Source organism: Pimephales promelas, chromosome 18, assembly GCF_988280905.1.
Source record: "Pimephales promelas chromosome 18, fPimPro1.hap1.1, whole genome shotgun sequence".
Classification (NCBI taxonomy): Eukaryota; Metazoa; Chordata; class Actinopteri; order Cypriniformes; family Leuciscidae; genus Pimephales; species Pimephales promelas.
Window position 1 is genome coordinate 13256244 of NC_142786.1, and position 19310 is coordinate 13275553.

Below are 19310 nucleotides of genomic sequence, written 5' to 3' on the forward strand. Positions count from 1 at the left end.
AATAAGCCATATCTCATCACAAAAACATTGTACAGACGTGTTTGGTGTCTTGTATGCAATCATGTGCCACACTCTAGCAACCGATCGAGCTTTTTGCCACTGCAAGCACCACTTCACATTTTCCTCTGGAAATGTACATTCTAGTGTTGTGAATACTATTCTCCAAGACAAAACTTTGGCACGCTACTCCTCCCGCATTTTTTGTCGTAGACCCATGAATGAGGTGTCAAATCGACCCGGTCATTGAGGAGAGGTGTGCTATGACTTTTCTAAGCGATCGGTTGTACGATGTTCGTCTGGCGGGCGATAAATCGGCCGAAAAAAGTCCTATAGACTTAACATTGGCACCAAATTTGTGAGATCATATCTTTTGACCAGAAGGTCATAGAGACTTGGGATTGGGCTCTTTTGACTCGGCCTATCATGCAGCCAACAAGTAGTGACATACTAACTTCATATTCACGCCCTAGTAACCACTTAGGGCAGCCTAACAACCATAAAACAACATATTCAAGCCATATCTCAGCTCCAGAAAATAGAAGAAACATGGATTTTGCCTTTTTTTTGAATCAGACTGTCAACTAGTCTTTAAATATTAACTCATAAACTGTATAATCACACCATAGCAACCATATAGGGTACCCTAGTAACCACCTGAACACATTAATAAGCCATATTTCAGCTTAATAAGCCATATATCATCACAAAAACATCGTACAGACATGGTTGTTGGCTCGTATGCAATCCTGTACCACACCCTAGCAACCGGGTGGTGAGTTTTGCCACTGCAAGCATCACTTCACATTTTCCTCTGGAAATGTACATTCTAGTTATTATTATTATTATTATTATTATTATTTATACGACTATTCGGGCACTTTTGGGGCCCTTAACATGCTCAAAAACTCTTGAAACTTAGCACACGGGTCAGAACCCGCGGCCATCAGGGCCGGGCTGAAGATGGTACCCGGGCGTGGCAGGGGGGCTAGACAGCGCCCCCTGGAACGGGGTCCGAAAACTTGGTCCATAAATCAAACACGCTTGCATGTAATAATATGAAACTCGGTGCACATATAGATCTCATCGTTCATATATACCTCATACTATTACTTTTTACCCCAGCCCAACAGGAAGTCGGTTACTTAGGGTTGTTCATAAAACACTCGCAATGGAATTTGAAGTACTACTCCTAGAGAATTCAAACACACGGCACGAAACTCGGTCAGCATGAAGTCAAGGCATTGACGATGAAAGTTTGCGAGGGGATTTTTGATATCTCGAACGGTTTGGCCGTGGCGAGGAAACGAAATTATGGCGAGAAACGTGAAACAGGAAGTGTGTTATAACTTCAGCATACATTAACTGATCTTGATGAAACTTCAGCAGTATGTTCGCTGTAAGAGGACGATCACATGGATGTGACTATTGTGAGTCAGAGTTATAGCGCCACCAACTGGTAGCAGGAAGTGTGTCACTTTCAAAATGCTTTGAACTCACCCTTTTATTTTTACCCGATGTGCTTCAAACTTAATCTGTATAATGTAAATACATAGCAGAAGAAGACCTGTGAATGGATTCTTGATATCTTTGATACTGTTGCCGTGGCAACGCATCAAACTTTAAAATTCTTTTTTTTTATGATTTTGAGACTCTTAGCGGCTTTTGGGGCCCTTAACGGGTTTGAAAACTCTTGAAACTTTGCACACAGGTCAGATCCCACAGCCATCAGAGCCGGGCTGAAGATGGTACCTGGATGTGGCAGGGGGGCTAGACAGCGCCCCCTGGAACGGGGTCCGAACACTTGGTCCATAAATCAAACACGCTTGCATGTAATAATATGAAACTCGGTACACATGTTGATCTCATCGTTTCATCTATACCTCACGCTCTTACTTTTTACCCCAGCCAAACAGGAAGTCGGCTATTGAGGTTTGTTTGTAAAACGCTCGCAATGGAATGTGCAATACTCCTCCTAGAGAATTCAAACACACGGCACGAAACTCGGTCAGCATGAAGTCAAGGCATTGAGGATGAAAGTTTGCGAGGGGATTTTTGATATCTCGAACGGTTTGGCCGTGGCGAGGAAACAAAATTATGGCGAGAAACGTGAAACAGGAAGTGTGTTATAACTTCAGCATAGATTAACTGATCTTGATGAAACTTCAGCAGTGTGTTCGCTGTAAGAGGACGATCACATGGATGTGACTATTGTGAGTCAGAGTTATAGCGCCACCAACTGGCAGCAGGAAGTGTGTCACTTTCAAACTGCTTTGATATCACCCTCTTATTTTTAACCGATTTGCTTCAAACTTCATCTGTATAATGTAAAAATACAGCAGATGTAGACCTGTGAATGGATTCTTGATATCTTTGATACTGTTGCTGTGGCAACAAATCAAACTTTAACATTCTTTTTTGATACTTTTGGGACTCTTAGCATGCTTGAAATTGGTATTTTGTTTTCATACTCTAGAGGGCGCTGTGAGCCACTGGATTCAGTAGCAGCACTACTGCTACTACAGCACTACTGTTTGGCAAACAAACAGGCAGTACAACCTGCTACGATGACCACTGACGACTGCATGCCTGTTGCCATCTCTGCAAACGCTGATGAGGCAGCCAACCTCAGGTCGGAGCTTCGCTCAATAGAGGTTCTACTGGATGATGTTCTACGGCGACAGTCTCTACTTCTTTCACGGGTGGATTCACTACATCTAGTTTCTAAACCTGGCGCTACGGATGATGCCGCTAAGGTCCCCGCCAGTGTCGTTACTGTGACAGATCCACTGAACACCTGGACCATAGTCGGGCCGAAGGACGGCCGACGGATTTCTCTTCCCCGTTTCTCTCCGGATGATGACGAGAGCCTTTTCACTCTTTCAAACTTCTATGCACCACTGGAGACTCTTCAAGGGGCTGGCCTGGAGGTCGAGTTTGAGGCTACGAACTCCCCGTTACACTCTACGGATAATACAGCCCCGGCCGCGCAGTTTAATGCTGGGTGCCTGTCAAACCTTGTAAGGCCAGGCAAAAACTACAATACCTCCATCCACAATTCGAGAAAGCGGTCAAATTCACCCATGCCTATAGAAAGATGTGGAAAGCGCCGTCGCTGCCTCTCTTCCTCCGAAGTTAGTGGTGACATCGGCTGTGCTCCACCGGCATTTCCATCGGCAACAGATACTACGCCGGGTTTCTTGGCGTCGAGTGATGACGTCACGCGCTTGGCGTCTTTTTCTCGACTTTCTGACCCTGCGATAACTACTGGCGCTGAGCCACTTGTGCCCCCTGGCTCTCAGGAGCCTCAGTCTTCTGCCACATATATAATTAACCAGAATCTTTCTTCCTATATGTATAATGACATCTCATTGCCACAAGTCCTCCTGCTTGGTGATTCTTCCGTCAAGGGAGTTAAACTTCCAGGGTGTATCACCTATTGTCTGTCAAATGGCAGGATTGGTGATTTCATCAAGCTTTTGCCTAAACTTCTTCACTCACATACATCTGTCAAAATAGTCATTGTTCACACCGGGACTAATGAGATTATGGATAGGCAATCAGCCAGACTCCATTTAGAGCTCGAGGAACTATCGTTTCAAATTGAATCCTTGGGTAAACGCTGTATTTTATCTGGTCCTCTCCCCTCTCCTTCTATGGGCTCTGAATACTTTAGTCGTCTTTATGGACTGCATCAATGGCTATGCCACTTCTGTGTAGCTGCTGGATTTAATTTTATTGCTAATTTTGACTCCTTTTGGACTAGGCATGACCTCTTTAATGCTGACAGATTTCATCTGAATAGGAGAGGGACCAAGCTGCTCACCTCCAACCTAGTGAACTATATCGCCTTTGGCATGGACTGACATAATGCTCAGCCTGACCCTCTTTCGGCCCGTCCCTGTTTCACTAAGCATAGTAATTATGAGGGTCCTGCTGAACTGTCCCCCTGCATAGATCTATGTTCATCAGATCTATACCTGCATACTCCTATTATGTCCTTACAGGCTCCTATTACCGTGCAAATTGGTTCCAATATAGCAAAGGGGAATAGATCTAAATGCAACTCGGCTCGCAGACCAAACCCATCTAATCTACTTCTTATTTGTAAGAAATCATCTGTTCCTGCGGAAAAAAGTATATCTCCTACGGTAAAACTTGCCCTGCTAAATATCAGGTCACTTATAAAAAAGTCTTTTTTAATTAACGATCTTATCTCCACATATAAACTTGATTTTTTATTTTTAACTGAAACTTGGCTTGATTCGGTAAACTGCAATAGTATTCTTATTGAATCTTCTCCCCCCGACTATAACTTTATAAGCATCAACCGTGAAAATAGACGTGGGGGAGGAATAGCTAAAATTTTTAAAAAAGAATTTCAGTGTCAACAGTCATTCTATGGTGACTATGCTTCTTTTGAATATCTTTCTGCTGTCCTTAAAAGCTGTCCGAAAACCCTATTGTTAACTGTATATAGACCTCCTACTTTATCAGTTGCAGTTTTTCTTGAAGATTTCTGTGAATTGCTCTCTGAAATCTGTGTTCACTTTGATAGTATTGTTATATCAGGTGATTTCAACATCCATGTAGATAACTCTGATAACACGCATGCAAGAGACTTTTTGGCTCTGATCGATGTTTTTAATTTGACACAACATATACAGAGCCCTACTCACTCTCAGGGCCATACACTTGATCTTGTTATGACAAAGGGTGTAACTGTTTCCACATCTATAGTGGATTTAGCTTTGTCTGATCACTGCTGTATTTTCTTTGAAGTCTGCTTGCTCCCATATTGTCAGAACAACTCCACTATGATCAGAAAAAGAGCCATAAATGACAAAACTTGTGTTCTTTTTGAGCAAACACTTTGTGAGTCCAAAAGCTCACTTCTTAATACTGCTGATAACTTGTTGGAAGATTTTAATTTAAAAATGACTAATATAATGGATGACATTGCTCCTTTAAAACTGAAAAAATCCACTAAACAGAAAGCACCATGGATGAATGATCCGCTAGTTAAACTCCAAAAGAAAGAATGTAGGAGAACAGAAAGGAAATGGCGTAAATCCAAACTGAATTCAGATTATCTGATTCATAAAGGGACACTTCGTGAATATAATTCTGTTATTTGTAAAGCTAGACAATCTCATTTTTCCAATATTATCAACAGTAAAGCAAATAACTCCCGCGCGCTTTTTTCCACCATTGAGAAGTTAACAAACCCTTCCCCCCATCTGGCTCCTGAACTACTCTCAGTTGAAAAGTGCAATGAGTTTGCTTCTTTCTTTAAGAGCAAAGTAGAGAACATAAGACATAATATCTCATATACGTCACATAGCATCTCTTACTTTGAATTACCAACTCAAAGGGATCAGCTTAGCACTTTTTCAAATTTCAGTCCTATTGACCTCGACACTCTTGAAAAGACTGTACAAAGTCTAAGCTCTTCCACATCTGAGCTGGACATCTTACCCACTAGTTTTTTTAAATCTGTGCTTCATTTAATAGCAACTGATGTGCTTTTAATAATTAATACTTCTCTTATGAACGGCGTATTTCCCAATTCCCTTAAAATAGCCGTTGTAAAGCCTTTACTTAAAAAGAATAACCTGGATGAGTCTGTTCTTAACAACTACAGACCCATATCAAATTTGCCTTTCATCGGTAAAATAATTGAAAAAATTGTTTTTAATCAAGTGTCCGCATTTTTAACCTCAACCTCCTGTTTGGATCCCAACCAGTCAGGTTTTAGAAAATACCATAGCACTGAAACAGCCCTGATTAGAGTAGTTAACGACATTCGGCAAAATAATGATGCTGGAAAAACCACTGTTCTTATGCTGTTGGACCTCAGTGCGGCGTTCGACACTGTCGATCACAGCATACTAGTAGAAAGACTTAAATGCTGTGTGGGTCTCTCTGGCTCGGTCATCTGCTGGTTAAAGTCCTATTTAGAAGACAGGAGTTTTTATGTTTCTATTGGTCATCATGCTTCAGCTCCAGTGTCCTTAACATGTGGTGTCCCTCAGGGTTCAATCCTTGGCCCTCTTTTGTTTAATCTATACATGCTCCCACTTGGCCAAATTATGAAAAATTATTCTATTAGTTATCATAGCTACGCAGATGACACACAGTTATATCTATCCTTGTCCCCTAATGAGTTTGCTCCCCTTGAATCTCTTTATCTTTGTCTTGATCAAGTCCATGACTGGATGTCAAGAAATCTCCTTAAATTAAACACAGACAAAACTCAAGTAATTATCTTTGGGAAAAAGGATCAGAGACTAAAGGTTGCCACACTATTAGGAATGAAAGGTTTTGAGGTAGTGGAAACTGTGAAGAACCTCGGGGTCATTATTGACAGCGACTTAAGCTTCAATAGCCACATGAAGTCAGTCACAAAATCGTCTTTTTATCACTTAAAAAATATTGCAAAGGTTAAAAACTTCATATTACCGGCAGACTTAGAAAAACTTATTCATGCTTTCATTTCCAGTAGGGTGGACTATTGTAATGGTCTTTTCACTGGTCTCCCTACAAAAACAATAAATTCTCTTCAAATTATCCAAAATGCAGCAGCAAGGCTACTGACCAGGACCAAAAGAAAGGATCATATCACACCAATTTTAAAATCTCTACACTGGTTACCAGTGACTTATAGAATTGATTTTAAAGTTCTTTTTCTTGTTTTTAAAACACTAAATGGTCAAGGACCTCTATATATGGCAGATATGCTTAAAAAATATACCCCCTCAAGATCACTTAGATCTGCTGGTAAACTCGAGCTAGTACAATGCAGCGCTCGTACTAAGCAGGGAGAGGCAGCCTTCAGCTGCTATGCGGTCCGTCTTTGGAACCGTCTTCCTGTAGACATTAAGACCTCCCCCACTATCTCTATTTTTAAATCTAGATTAAAAACGAAACTTTTTTACGATGCTTTCTACTGACTCTTTTTATTTCCTTGTTAAGCTACATGTTTTTATTTTTTGTAATGATTATTTATGATTATTTATTTTTTGAATTTGTGTGTGTGATTGATGTATGTAAATTGTTTCTTAACTGCTATGATTGTGTAAAGCACATTGGGCTACCTGTGTATGAAATGGGCTATATCAATAAACCTGAACCTGAACCTGAACCTTGAAATTGCTTGAAATAGATAGATACAGATAGCTCGACAGATACATCACATTTATTAGCCAGTAGGCATGTGCAACTTTGGCAAAAGATTAAAGTAATGTCAAAAAAGTAAACAGTAAACACTAAAAGCCTCATATCTTCTAAAAATGTAATTATACATCATTTGTTTCTAAATTAAATTATACAAATATTATAATTAAACCAGTTTTTCCCTTTTTTCATTTAAGAATTATGTTTACGTTCAAAAACAGCCAGAATGGTTTTAAAATTCAGAAGAAGAAAAAATAATCTGAGTCATACGTAGTGCTATACTGCCCTCTTGTGTTCAATATCAGTTAGGCCTATTGTGTATATTCCCACCGGTTAATCAACATGTGACTCCGCTGGGACTCGGGAACTTTTAAATCGCTTACTTAAAACCGAAAGTCAAAATACAGATATCCGCACAAGACATTAATGTTGTGGAGTAGAGCGAGCATTTTAAATAAATTCCTATTAAGTAGGATTGAACTAAACAGAATGAACGTTCACTCTGTTCTGCTGGTTCCTCGCTGTTGGCGCGCACAGTTATGAATGCTTGTGCAGCCATGAGTTTTAGTTTAATTTTAAAATTAGCTCAATTTCGGGATTTGTATTATTTGAATTTATTTTTAAAAAACACAATGTTGAGTTTTATTGTAACACTGTTTAATCGCGCCCACGGTTATATTTTGTATATTATATATAATTATAATGTATTTCTGTATAAAATAATACTACAATAAAAAACACATTTGTGACCGAACTGATCCAGCAAAATTAGTCACAGTGACCCAAATTTAAAAATTGAGATTTTGATATTAATGGAAAGAGGACACTGTAAGCTTTCAAATGATACCTTGGTCATACCTTGAATGGTTGTAACGATATACAGATTTGAATTCTGGTCGTCCTTTTTTTCCAATTGAAAACCTAAGAAAATCGCTTTTAAAGTTTTTTTGCCCGTTTTTTTTTTTTTTTTTTTTTTGATATCTTTCAAAATCCATAGCATTTTAAGGGATAAACTATTTATTTTATATAGCTTAATTTGACCAAATAGATTAACATATAAATGCAATTTAACGAGGCTGAAACTCAACTTATTTTTAATTTTTTTGAAATAAATAATTAAAAAGTCACTTTTACAAAAATGTTCTAAAATCAGAAAGATTAAAGAGGAGTCAGAGAGAAATTCAGTTTTCATACGGATTAGCCCACATAAGCAGAGAGCAGTCTGTTTTCTTTCATTTTGAATGGTTGTGTTTAAAAGTAGACATTTCAATATATATGTCTGTGAGGATACCTTATACGCTGACTTTCGGTTCATGAGACAAGCTTCAGTTCACGTGCCGCGCGTCTCCGCGTCGTGATTAGGCCTAGCCTATTGTCTGCAATTTATTTCTTATTATTAAATCCTAGTAATTGGTTGATGAAACATTGATTTAAATTAAGATAATTATTTTAAAACGAAATTTACTTTAAAGAAAGGCTTTGTGCTTGCATGTTTAAGCTATGTGAAAGTTTTAGTGCTGCTTCCAGAGAACGGTCACGTTCGGATTGTTTTTCCTCATAAATGCGAACACGGAAAATAAAATAAAGATTTTATGTTCTGGAGAGAGTCAACCCTTCTTCATCCGGTGAGTATTACTTTTGGTTTGTGCAGTGTGGTTCACATAGGCCAATTTATTAAAATATTTAATTATCTGGGAATTGGATGCTGAAATTGCCCAATTTTAAAAAAAAATTGTAATTTAAGTTTTGTGGTGCAAGTCTACGTATTTTATAATGTTAACTTCAAATAATACTAATAGTAATTTAAAGATGTTGTAGCTAGCATTGGGTCTGGACGTGAAGGATAACTTCGGGAGTTGAAGGGACGTGTCGGTGTCGTGATTCTGTTTTCTCACACCGCGACACAGGTTCGTGGATCTGAGTGTCGCGATCGTTACAGCCTTACATAGGCTATATTCTTCTTGCAGATAAATATACTCACGCAGTTTAGGTTAGAAGCCTCCAGTGAGTTCAACGTTTCAGGGGATACCCGGGAAATGCTCAGAGGTGACGAGGGGAGTTGAGAAGAGCAATGTTTATTTCAGCGAATTTAAAGCTTTGACAACTTTAATCGTTATTTAAATACCTTTACTCAATTATCTCGACTACGAAACCCTGTGAGATTATTTTTGAATGTCTGTTCTTTGAAATTAGCAAAAAAATTTTTTTTTTTTTTTTTTGTTATTTCATGGTTTTTCCACATAATCGGCCCATATCTTAAAATGGAAGGTTGCAACTTCCGACTCATTTCGCCAGAGCGGATCACATTTGATTTTTATTTTTTAAACAATGTAATGTGTAACCTAAAAATAAACAGATTATTTGATAAATGGTATATTTAAATCTCCATATTGTAGCCTAATATCTGCAGGGCAGCCTAGTCTTAATAAATGTATGCTTCATTTTTCATTAGTAAATTTGATCAATAAATTCAATAATTTAGAATAATAAGACACTATAGGGCTGTTACCCTAGGTAAGGCTGATCAAATTAAATCGGTTACACGATAATGTTACGAGATTGGTTTAACAGGAGTCAATTAAAAATCGCTGTAAAGAACGATACTTTTAAACATAACCCTAAATCACCATAAGGTGTCGCCAGATGACCGTCTTAATGAACGAGTCATGGATTCAAAATGCTGAATCATTCAGTAATGAGAAAACACATTGCTTTGAGATGCGCGATGGGTCGCTGTGATCTTTGTTTAACTATTTTCTCTGCTGAAACAGAAAAAAGTCAATATTGCATCTAAAAAGTCAATATTGCATCTAAAATGTAAGTGACTTGACTTGTGTGTGTGACTATGTTTGTTGTAGTGATAAGAGTTGCATCCTTGTTAAAGTTTAAGGCCTTGTGTTTTTGGATATATATCTTTCTTTCTTTTTTTTCTTCTTTTTTTTACAAAATATGCATATAACCCATATATTTTAGATTTATTATTTGCTTTAAATTAAATTAAGATTGTATTTTTGGTAATTGAACCTGAATGAATTTAAAAATGAATGTGCTATATTTCAGATCATATATTTGTTTTTCTTAAAATTTGAACTAACTTTATTCTCAGCTGAATTATAAATATTTTATTTCTGTATAAATTAAAAACATTTGATTTTTCTTTTTTAATCAATGTAGAATGTGTAACTGAAATATAAACAGATTAGGGCTCTGTTCGAGGACAAGTAACTAAAACCAATGCGACATGATGAATGTTTGTTTCCCAAACCATCTCAGAGTAACAGCTTACTTTTCTTTCTTACTATATTCTTTCTTACTATAAACTGTGCTGTAGAGCTTGCATCAGTCAAAGCAGGGTTACATTTTGCATGTCGTGCACAATAAACCTAAAGGCACCAGGGTGGCGGTGCCACCGGCTTCATATATATATGTATATATACAGTATATATACAGTATATATATATATATATATATATATATATACAGTATATATATATATATATATATATAGCTGTGATCCGCGATGAAGGGCCAAAGCCAATGGCATGGCCACCCTGGTGCTTTTAGGTAACTAAGGAACCGGGGTTGCGGTGCCACCGGCTTGGGCCCTTCATCGCTGCTCGCAGCTATATTTATTATTATTATTATAATAATTATTATTTTACTACCTTTTGGGCACTTTTGGGGCCCTTAACGTGCTCGAAAACTCTTGAAACTTTGCACACGGGTCAGAACCCGCGGCCATCAGAGCCGGGCTGAAGCTGGTACCCGGGCGTGGTAGGGCGGCTCGTCAGCGCCCCCTGGAACGGGGTCCGAACACTTGGTCCATAACTCAAACACGCTTGTATGTAATAATATGAAACTCGGTACACATGTTGATCTCATCGTTTCATCTATACCTCACACTCTTACTTTTTACCCCAGCCCAACAGGAAGTCGGCTATTGAGGTTTGTTTGTAAAACGCTCGCAATGGAATGTCATATACTCCTCCTAGAGCTTTGATCCAAATTCGACGAAACTCGGTCAGCGTGAAGTCAAGACATTGAGGATGAAAGTTTGCGAGGGGATTTTTTATATCTCGAACGGTTTGTCCGTGGCGAGGAAACGAAATCATGGCGAGAAACGTGAAACACGAAGTGTGTTATAACTTCAGCATACATTAACTGATCTTGATGAAACTTCAGCAGTGTGTTCGCTGTAAGAGGACGATCACATGGATGTGACTATTGTGAGTCAAAGTTATAGTGCCACCAACTGGCAGCAGGAAGTGTGTCACTTTCAAAATGCTTTGATATCACCCTTTTATTTTTACCCGATTTGCTTCAAACTTCATATGTATAATGTAAACATACGGCAGATGTAGACCTGTGAATGGATTCTTGATATCTTTGAAACTGTTGCCGTGGCGACGCATCAAACTTTACCCTTCTTTTAGGATGCTTTTTGGATGCTTTTGAGACCCTTAGCATGCTTCAAATTGCATGAAACTCGACAGACACATCACATTTATTAGCCAGTAGACATGTGCAAAGTTTCAGAAACGGGCGTGGTGAGGGCTCAGTAGCGCCACCTTTTGACAAAAGTGGGGTTGTTAGTTTTAACTAGAGTTACAAAAATTGGTATGTATATTGTACTCCTCGAGCCGGACAACTTTCTAATTGACACTTATTAGCTAGGACCCACAGAAAGTCAGATATTTTTGTTTGAATATGGCCACTCTGAGCCTACATGTCTCTGTGTCTCTGTGTCTTTGGCTGGCTGGCTGACTGACTGGCTGGCTGTCTGTGTGTGTGTGTGTGTGTGCAGGGGGAGGGGGCTTAACCATTTCACTGCTGTGTGTATGACCTGCATAAAGAAAATACATTTCTCAAGCCTGGTATTTTTTAAATAAGTTTTTATTTTTATTTTTTATAAGTAAAGGCATATAACTAGTTTAATTGTAGTGAATTGACAATAGTTTTATATAATTAGTTTATTAATCAGATTAACTTGGTCAATAAACTTGGTCTGAAAATTTGGTCCATAAATCAAACACACTTGCATGTAATAATATGAAACTTGGTACACATATAGATCTCATCGTTTCATATATACTTCACACTCTTACTTTTTACCCCAGCCCAACAGGAAGTCGGCTATTTAGGGTTGTGTTTAAAACACATGCAATGGAATTTAAATTATTGCTCCTAGAGCACTGAACCAAATTCGACGAAACTCGATCAGCGTGAAGTCAAGACATTAAGGATGAAAAAGTGCCACGGGATTTTTGATACCTCGAACGGTTTGGCCGTGGCGAGGAAACGAAATTATGGCGAGAAACATGAAACAGGATGTGTGTTATAACTTCAGCATACATTAACTGATCTTGATGAAACTTCAGCAGTGTTTTCGCTGTAAGAGACCGATCACATGGATGTGACTATTGTGAGTCAAAGTTATAGCGCCACCAACTGGCAGCAGGAAGTGTGTCACTTTCAAAATGCTTTGAAATCACTCTCTTATTTTTAACCGATTTGCTTCAAACTTCATCTGTATAATGTAAATACACGGCAGATGTAGACCTGTGAATGAATTTTTGATATCTTTGATACTGTTGCCGTGGCAACGAAACAAACTTTAACATTCTTTTTTGATGCTTTTGGGACTCTTAGCATGCTTGAAATTGCTTGAAACTCAACAGATACATCACATTTATTAGCCAGTAGACATGTGCAACTATGGCAAAAGATTAAAGTAATGTGAAAAAAGTAAACACTAAAAGCCTCATATCTTCTAAAAATGTAATTGTACATTATTTGTTTCTAAATTAAATTATACAAATATTATAACTTCCCCAATTTTTCCCTTTTTTCATTTAAGAATTATGTTTACGTTCAAAAACAGCCAGAATTGTTGTAAATGTCAGAAAAAAATAATAATCTGAGTCATACGTAGTGCTATACTGCCCTCTTGTGTTCAATATCAGGTAGGCTTATTGTGTATATTCCCACCGGTTAATCAACGTGTGACTCCGCTGGGACTTGGGAGCTTTTAAATCGCTTACTTAAAACCGAAAGTCAAAATACGGATGTCCGCACAAGACATTAATGGTGTGGAGTAGAGCGAGCATTTTAAATAAATTCCTATTAAGTAGGATTGAACTAAACAGAAAGAATGTTCACTCTGTTCTGCTGGTTCCTCGCTGGTGGATCATATGATTACTTTGTCATAATCTATGACAAAAATGCTATTATAAACTATATTAATAATAGATAATACACATTGCTCTTATTTTTAAAAAATACATTCATGAAAAACAAGATAACAAAAATCATAAAAAGATATAGCCATGGCTGCTATAAATGTTTGAAATGCATAGGACAGATGTTTAATGACGCAGCAACATATAATTGAAAGGCAATTAATAATCTGTCATTACGTCACTGCATTATGATATTACGGCTCTAATACGGTGCAGCACAAAGCACTTATGTGCATCCCGAGCGGAGAATGATGTGCTTGAAGCCACATGAAGTTACAGCGCATTGAGTCCGTATTGAAAAGTTCAAAGCACAAAGGAAATACATATTTATGAACAGTGTATTATACATTATCTATCTATGCAATAGTTTATTGAGCCTTTTCTTTTAAAGGTTTTAAATTTCAGTTACTGTGTGCGTGAAGAACAATTATAGTGCTCTGACTCTAGTGTTGTGATCTAACCGACAGCGTCTGACACCCGGTAGAAAGTAACACGATTAAGTTACAGCAATAAAGTCCAGCAAGAAAAAGTTTCTTTATTCGAAAATATAGACCTTTAGACCTTTATCTTAAAGACCCAGTATAATAGGATTAACATTGAATCATCTTGAAGATCGTTTCATCATTGACTGTAACCGAATGCGACGTGCTGTTTGAATGCTGAATGGAGAATGACTGACAGGCGCAGAGAGGGAAAAGTTTACGTGTTCTTGAATTTAATGACTTAAATATTAATTTCTATATCACATAATAGCTTCAGAACACTTATAATACAGTACACAAAAACTTTATGGTACTTTAGAAAGTTTTTGTGCCTTTGTGCCTTACATAGAATAGTATATGCACAATATAGAATTTGAATCAGCCTCGTCAAAGATGGCAGTGTCAGAGCCGATACCGATCCTGAGTATCTAATCGGCGCACTTCTTTTCAACAGTCAAATTGAAATTGAAATTGCTTGAAACTCAACAGATACATCACATTTATTAGCCAGTAGACGTGCAAAGTTTCAGAAACGGGCATGGTGCAAGGACTAAATAGCGCCACCTTTTGACAAAAGTGGAGTTGTTAGTTTTATCTACAGTTACAAAAATCGGTATATACATTTTACTCCTCAAGCCGGACAACTTTCAATTACATAGTCATTAGCTCGGACCAACAGGAAGTCCGATATTTTGGTTTGAATATGGTGAGCCTCTCTCTGAGCCTACGTCCCTGTATGGCAAGCCCTTTTAACATTTAAAAGCTAAGTTTGCCTATCCGGAATTAACATTGTAGATATCAACAACGTCTTTCTTTCTAGTCGTAATTACATTTTGGATAGTTTGTATTATCATTTAAGATATCTGTAACATAATTTTGACTAGTCGAAATGACAGAGTATGGCAAGCCGTTTTAACATTTAATCATGAAAGGGCCAAAGCCTTCGGCACCGCCACCCGGGTGCCTTTAGGTAACTAAAGGAACCGGGGTTGCGGTGCCACCGGCTTGGGCCCGCCATCGCTGCTCGCAGCTATATTTATTATTATTTTTCTTACGACTATTCGGGCACTTTTGGGGCCCTTAACATGCTCGAAAACTCTTGAAACTTTGCACACGGGTCAGAACCCGCGATTTGTATTTTTACCCGATTTGCTTCAAACTTCATATGTATAATATAAACATACGGCAGATGTAGACCTGTGAATGGATTCTTGATATCTTTGAAACTGTTGCCGTGGCGACGCATCAAACTTTACCCTTCTTTTAGGATGCTTTTAGGATGCTTTTGAGACCCTTAGCATGCTTCAAAATGCATGAAACTCGACAGACACATCACATTTATTAGCCAGTAGACAAGTGCAAAGTTTCAGAAACGGGCGTGGTGAGGGCTCAGTAGCGCCACCTTTTGACAAAAGTGGGGTTGTTAGTTTTATCTACAGTTACAAAAATCGGTATGTATATTGTACTCCTCGAGCCGGACAACTTTCTAATTGACACTCATTAGCTAAGACCCACAGAAAGTCAGATATGTTTGTTTGAATGTGGTCTTGCTTAATCTGAGCCTACATCTCTGTCTTTGCCTGTCTGTGTATGTGTGTGTGTTTGTAGGGGGAGGGGTCTTAACCATTTCACTCCTGTGTGTATGGCCTGCATAAAAAATAAATGCCTTAAGCCTGGTATTTTTTTAAATAAGTTTTTTTATTTTTTATAAGTAAAGGCATATAACCAGTTTAATTGTAGTGCATTAATAGTTTTATATAATTAGTTTATTAATTAAATTAACTTGGTCCATAAACTTGATCTGAAAATTTGGTCCATAAATCAAACACACTTGCATGTAATAATATGACTTGAGTGTTAATCACATCATGTTTTCAGTTTGAATATAAAATATATAAATTATGTAAAAAAAATAAAGTTGATCCAGCTGGAGCGCAGGCTGAGAATAGCGCTGTCATGACTGGATCACGAGATCATCAGTCATGCCCTCTCATACCTTACGCGCACACCACGCCCACTTACATCAGGTCACATCAACATGTCAGCCGGAGGGATAACGAGGGTCGTCGTCGCTTTTGGATTCAAGAATTTCTTACAACAAGATGGCAAAAGAACAGCGCTTTGCAAGACATGCAACGTTAAGATCGCGGACAGTCAGATGACAACCTCCAATTTCGTCCGTCATTTGAAGAGCCATTCTGCCCACTGTGCCCAGTAAGTGCTTGTCAATTTGTTAATGTTATCTGGTTAGCTCGTTCGTAGTTAGCTAGCTAATGTAAGTTAAAGGAGAACTCCGGCGCAAAATTACACATTGTTACCTAGTCAACCGTTATCTGAGATTTGTTTTCATGACTGCCGAATGTAAATAGTTTTATCTATAAAAACAGTTTAGCCTATAAGTGACGTCCGACATTCTGCATATTGTGTTATTTTGTTAAGCCCCACTAAAGGCATAAAAAACTGTAAAGCACAATCAAGTTTTCACACTATATTCCAAGACTTCTAAAGTCATTCAATAGCTTAATGTGTGGTAAAATTAATATTTTAGTCTCTAAGTTAAAGTTAACGGAAAGTCATCTCGCCTCAGTCATTCTTCATGCATCAGCATTCACACAGCGCGTTGCGTTCGGTTGCGACAGTAACACGACGACACTCTCTTAAAGATCAATGTTCCCAATATTATACTTTATTTGTAGATAAGGCATAAAGGTCTATGATTTGCATAAAATGACTATCTTGCTGGAGTGGAGTTTATTGCCCTTTAGAATACACTAAGCATTAGTGCTGCACGATTATATCGCAGTCGTAATAGCGATCTCAAACCTATGCAATTATATAACGCAAAATGCCGCGATTTTATATGAAATAAACAAAGTAGGGCTATTAGCGCAGCATCTCTTCTTTTTTGTCATCCTTTGACTAGTGTTACAAGATCCCCCTCTTATTGGTTCAAATGCCTTTTCGCATTTTGCACGACAAGAAGTGAAAAGCTGCCTGGGAGTGCCCTAGATTAGAATAGATGAGACTTGCATAATGCGCATGCACTGACCGTGTGCCAGCCCAGAATAAACAGTTCTCTTTCGAGCTTGAACGAACAATAGCACACACAATTATGCCAAAATGTGGTTTTGTCTAGTATCTTCATAACATAAGAAAAGTCTATGGATGAAAAGAGTTGTGCTATGAGGCGCGTGTGAGATCCGCGTCTCGGCAACGGGTGCTCTTAAAGGGCCAGCAGCGAATAAAGCGTTCTTTCAGTAAAGTTAAAAGAACAAAGGGAAATTAGAAAATTACTCACTGATCTTGAGTAAAGAACTTTTGTAGCTTTAATAAGGATTATTATATATATAATTTATGATTCAGGCAGCGCAGACTGTTTGATAACTTTATTCAATTTCTGTACCTGTTAAGACAGGAAGGGCACAGGTAAATATGTTTTTTATTATGGGTTTATGTGGGGATTGTTTGAAGTTCACTTAATTTAAAAGCTGTTATATATATTTTTTTAAGCCTAATAATTTTTTAAAAAGTTGATGGCTTTCAATTGATGGAATCACTGTAATGTTGGTTTGGTTGATGGTTTATTGATCATTATAGGTGTTATCAATCATTTATTGTTGTTGTTGTTTTTAGTTTGAGTTGAGAAATAAACATTAATCTGTGTGTGCATTTTACTTTAGAACCAAGCAAGTTGGACTCATGAAACCATTTTATTATATCGGAGTCGCAAATCGCAATTGCAATATTGGCTCAATAATGGCAATATGACATTTTCCCAAATCGTGCAGCCCTACTAAGCATAGATTATAGATACCATCCCTTCGCTATGTTCTTTTCAATGTGAAGCGTTGCGTGCTGTGACTTGGTGTTGCTTCAAGTGCATCATTCTGCACACGGGATGCGCATGATTGCTTATAATACTTTGGGGAGACAAGGGGGCGTGGCCTAAGGGAATAGCACTCGTGATGTTAAGTGATGTTACCCCGCCATCGCTGATAGAACCTTTAGCAGTCATGTTTTTGCTTCTTGAGAGAGAGAGAAAGTGTGTGTGTGTGTGTGTGTGTGTGAGCAATGGCGGTTCTAGGCGGGGGCCTGGGGGGGCCAGTGCCCCTGCGACAACAAGCTTGGACCCCCTTGTGGCCCCCCTAAATGTGGAGTCAGTGTGAAATATTTTTTTTATAGTGTGTCACGCATTGAGCATGACAGTCACTCGTTTCAGTCTTTTGTCTCACACTCCCGTCACACATTGTATTTCTCATGCGGAAAAACTATTAATAATATATTTAATATACGCAATTTCTCTGGCCGCGCCGCTCTCACGTGAGAATCAAGCGCGTCTCGCCTGGAGTTCAGCAGTCGACCCTGCTACGCATCAGCCAATCAAAAAAAGAGAAGTGCTACTACATTGGTTGTTAGTTTTATCTACAGTTACAAAAATCGGTATATACATTGTACTCCTCAAGCCGTACAACTTTCTAATACATAGTCATTAGCTCGGACCAAGAGGAAGTCAGATATTTTGGTCTGAATATGGTGAGCCTCTCTCTGAGCCTACGTCCCTGTATGGCAAGCCCTTTTAACATTTAAAAGCTAAGTTTGCCTGTCCGGAATTAACATTGTAGATATCAACAACGTCTTTCTGTCTAGTCGTTACACTTTGCATAGTTTGTATTATCATTTAAGATATCTGTAACATAATTGTGACTAGTCGAAATGACAGAGTATGGCAAGCCGTTTTAACATTTAATCATGAAAGGGCCAAAGCCTTCGGCACCGCCACCCGGGTGCCTTTAGGTAACTAAAGGAACCGGGGTTGCGGTGCCACCGGCTTGGGCCCGCCATCGCTGCTCGCAGCTATATTTAGGGCCCAAGCCCTGAAAGGGCGAAGGCCCTATTGTTTTCCTTCCGATTATTTTTTTTTTAGGGCCCAAGCCCTGAAAGGGCGAAGGCCCTATTGTTTTCCTAAGGATTATTATTATTATTATTTATACGACTATTCGGGCACTTTTGGGGCCCTTAACATGCTCAAAAACTCTTGAAACTTTGCACACGGGTCAGAATCCGCGGCCATCAGGGCCGGGCTGAAGATGGTACCCGGGCGTGGCAGGGGGGCTAGACAGCGCCCCCTGGAACGGGGTCCGAAAACTTGGTCCATAAATCAAACACGCTTGCATGTAATAATATGAAACTCGGTGCACATATAGATCTCATCGTTCATATATACCTCAAACTATTACTTTTTACCCCAGCCCAACAGGAAGTCGGTTATTTAGAGTTGTTCATAAAACACTCGCAATGGAATGTGCAATACTCCTCCTAGAGAATTCAAACACACGGCACGAAACTCGGTCAGCGTGAAGTCAAGACATTGAGGATGAAAGTTTGTGTGGGGATTTTTGATATCTCGAACGGTTTG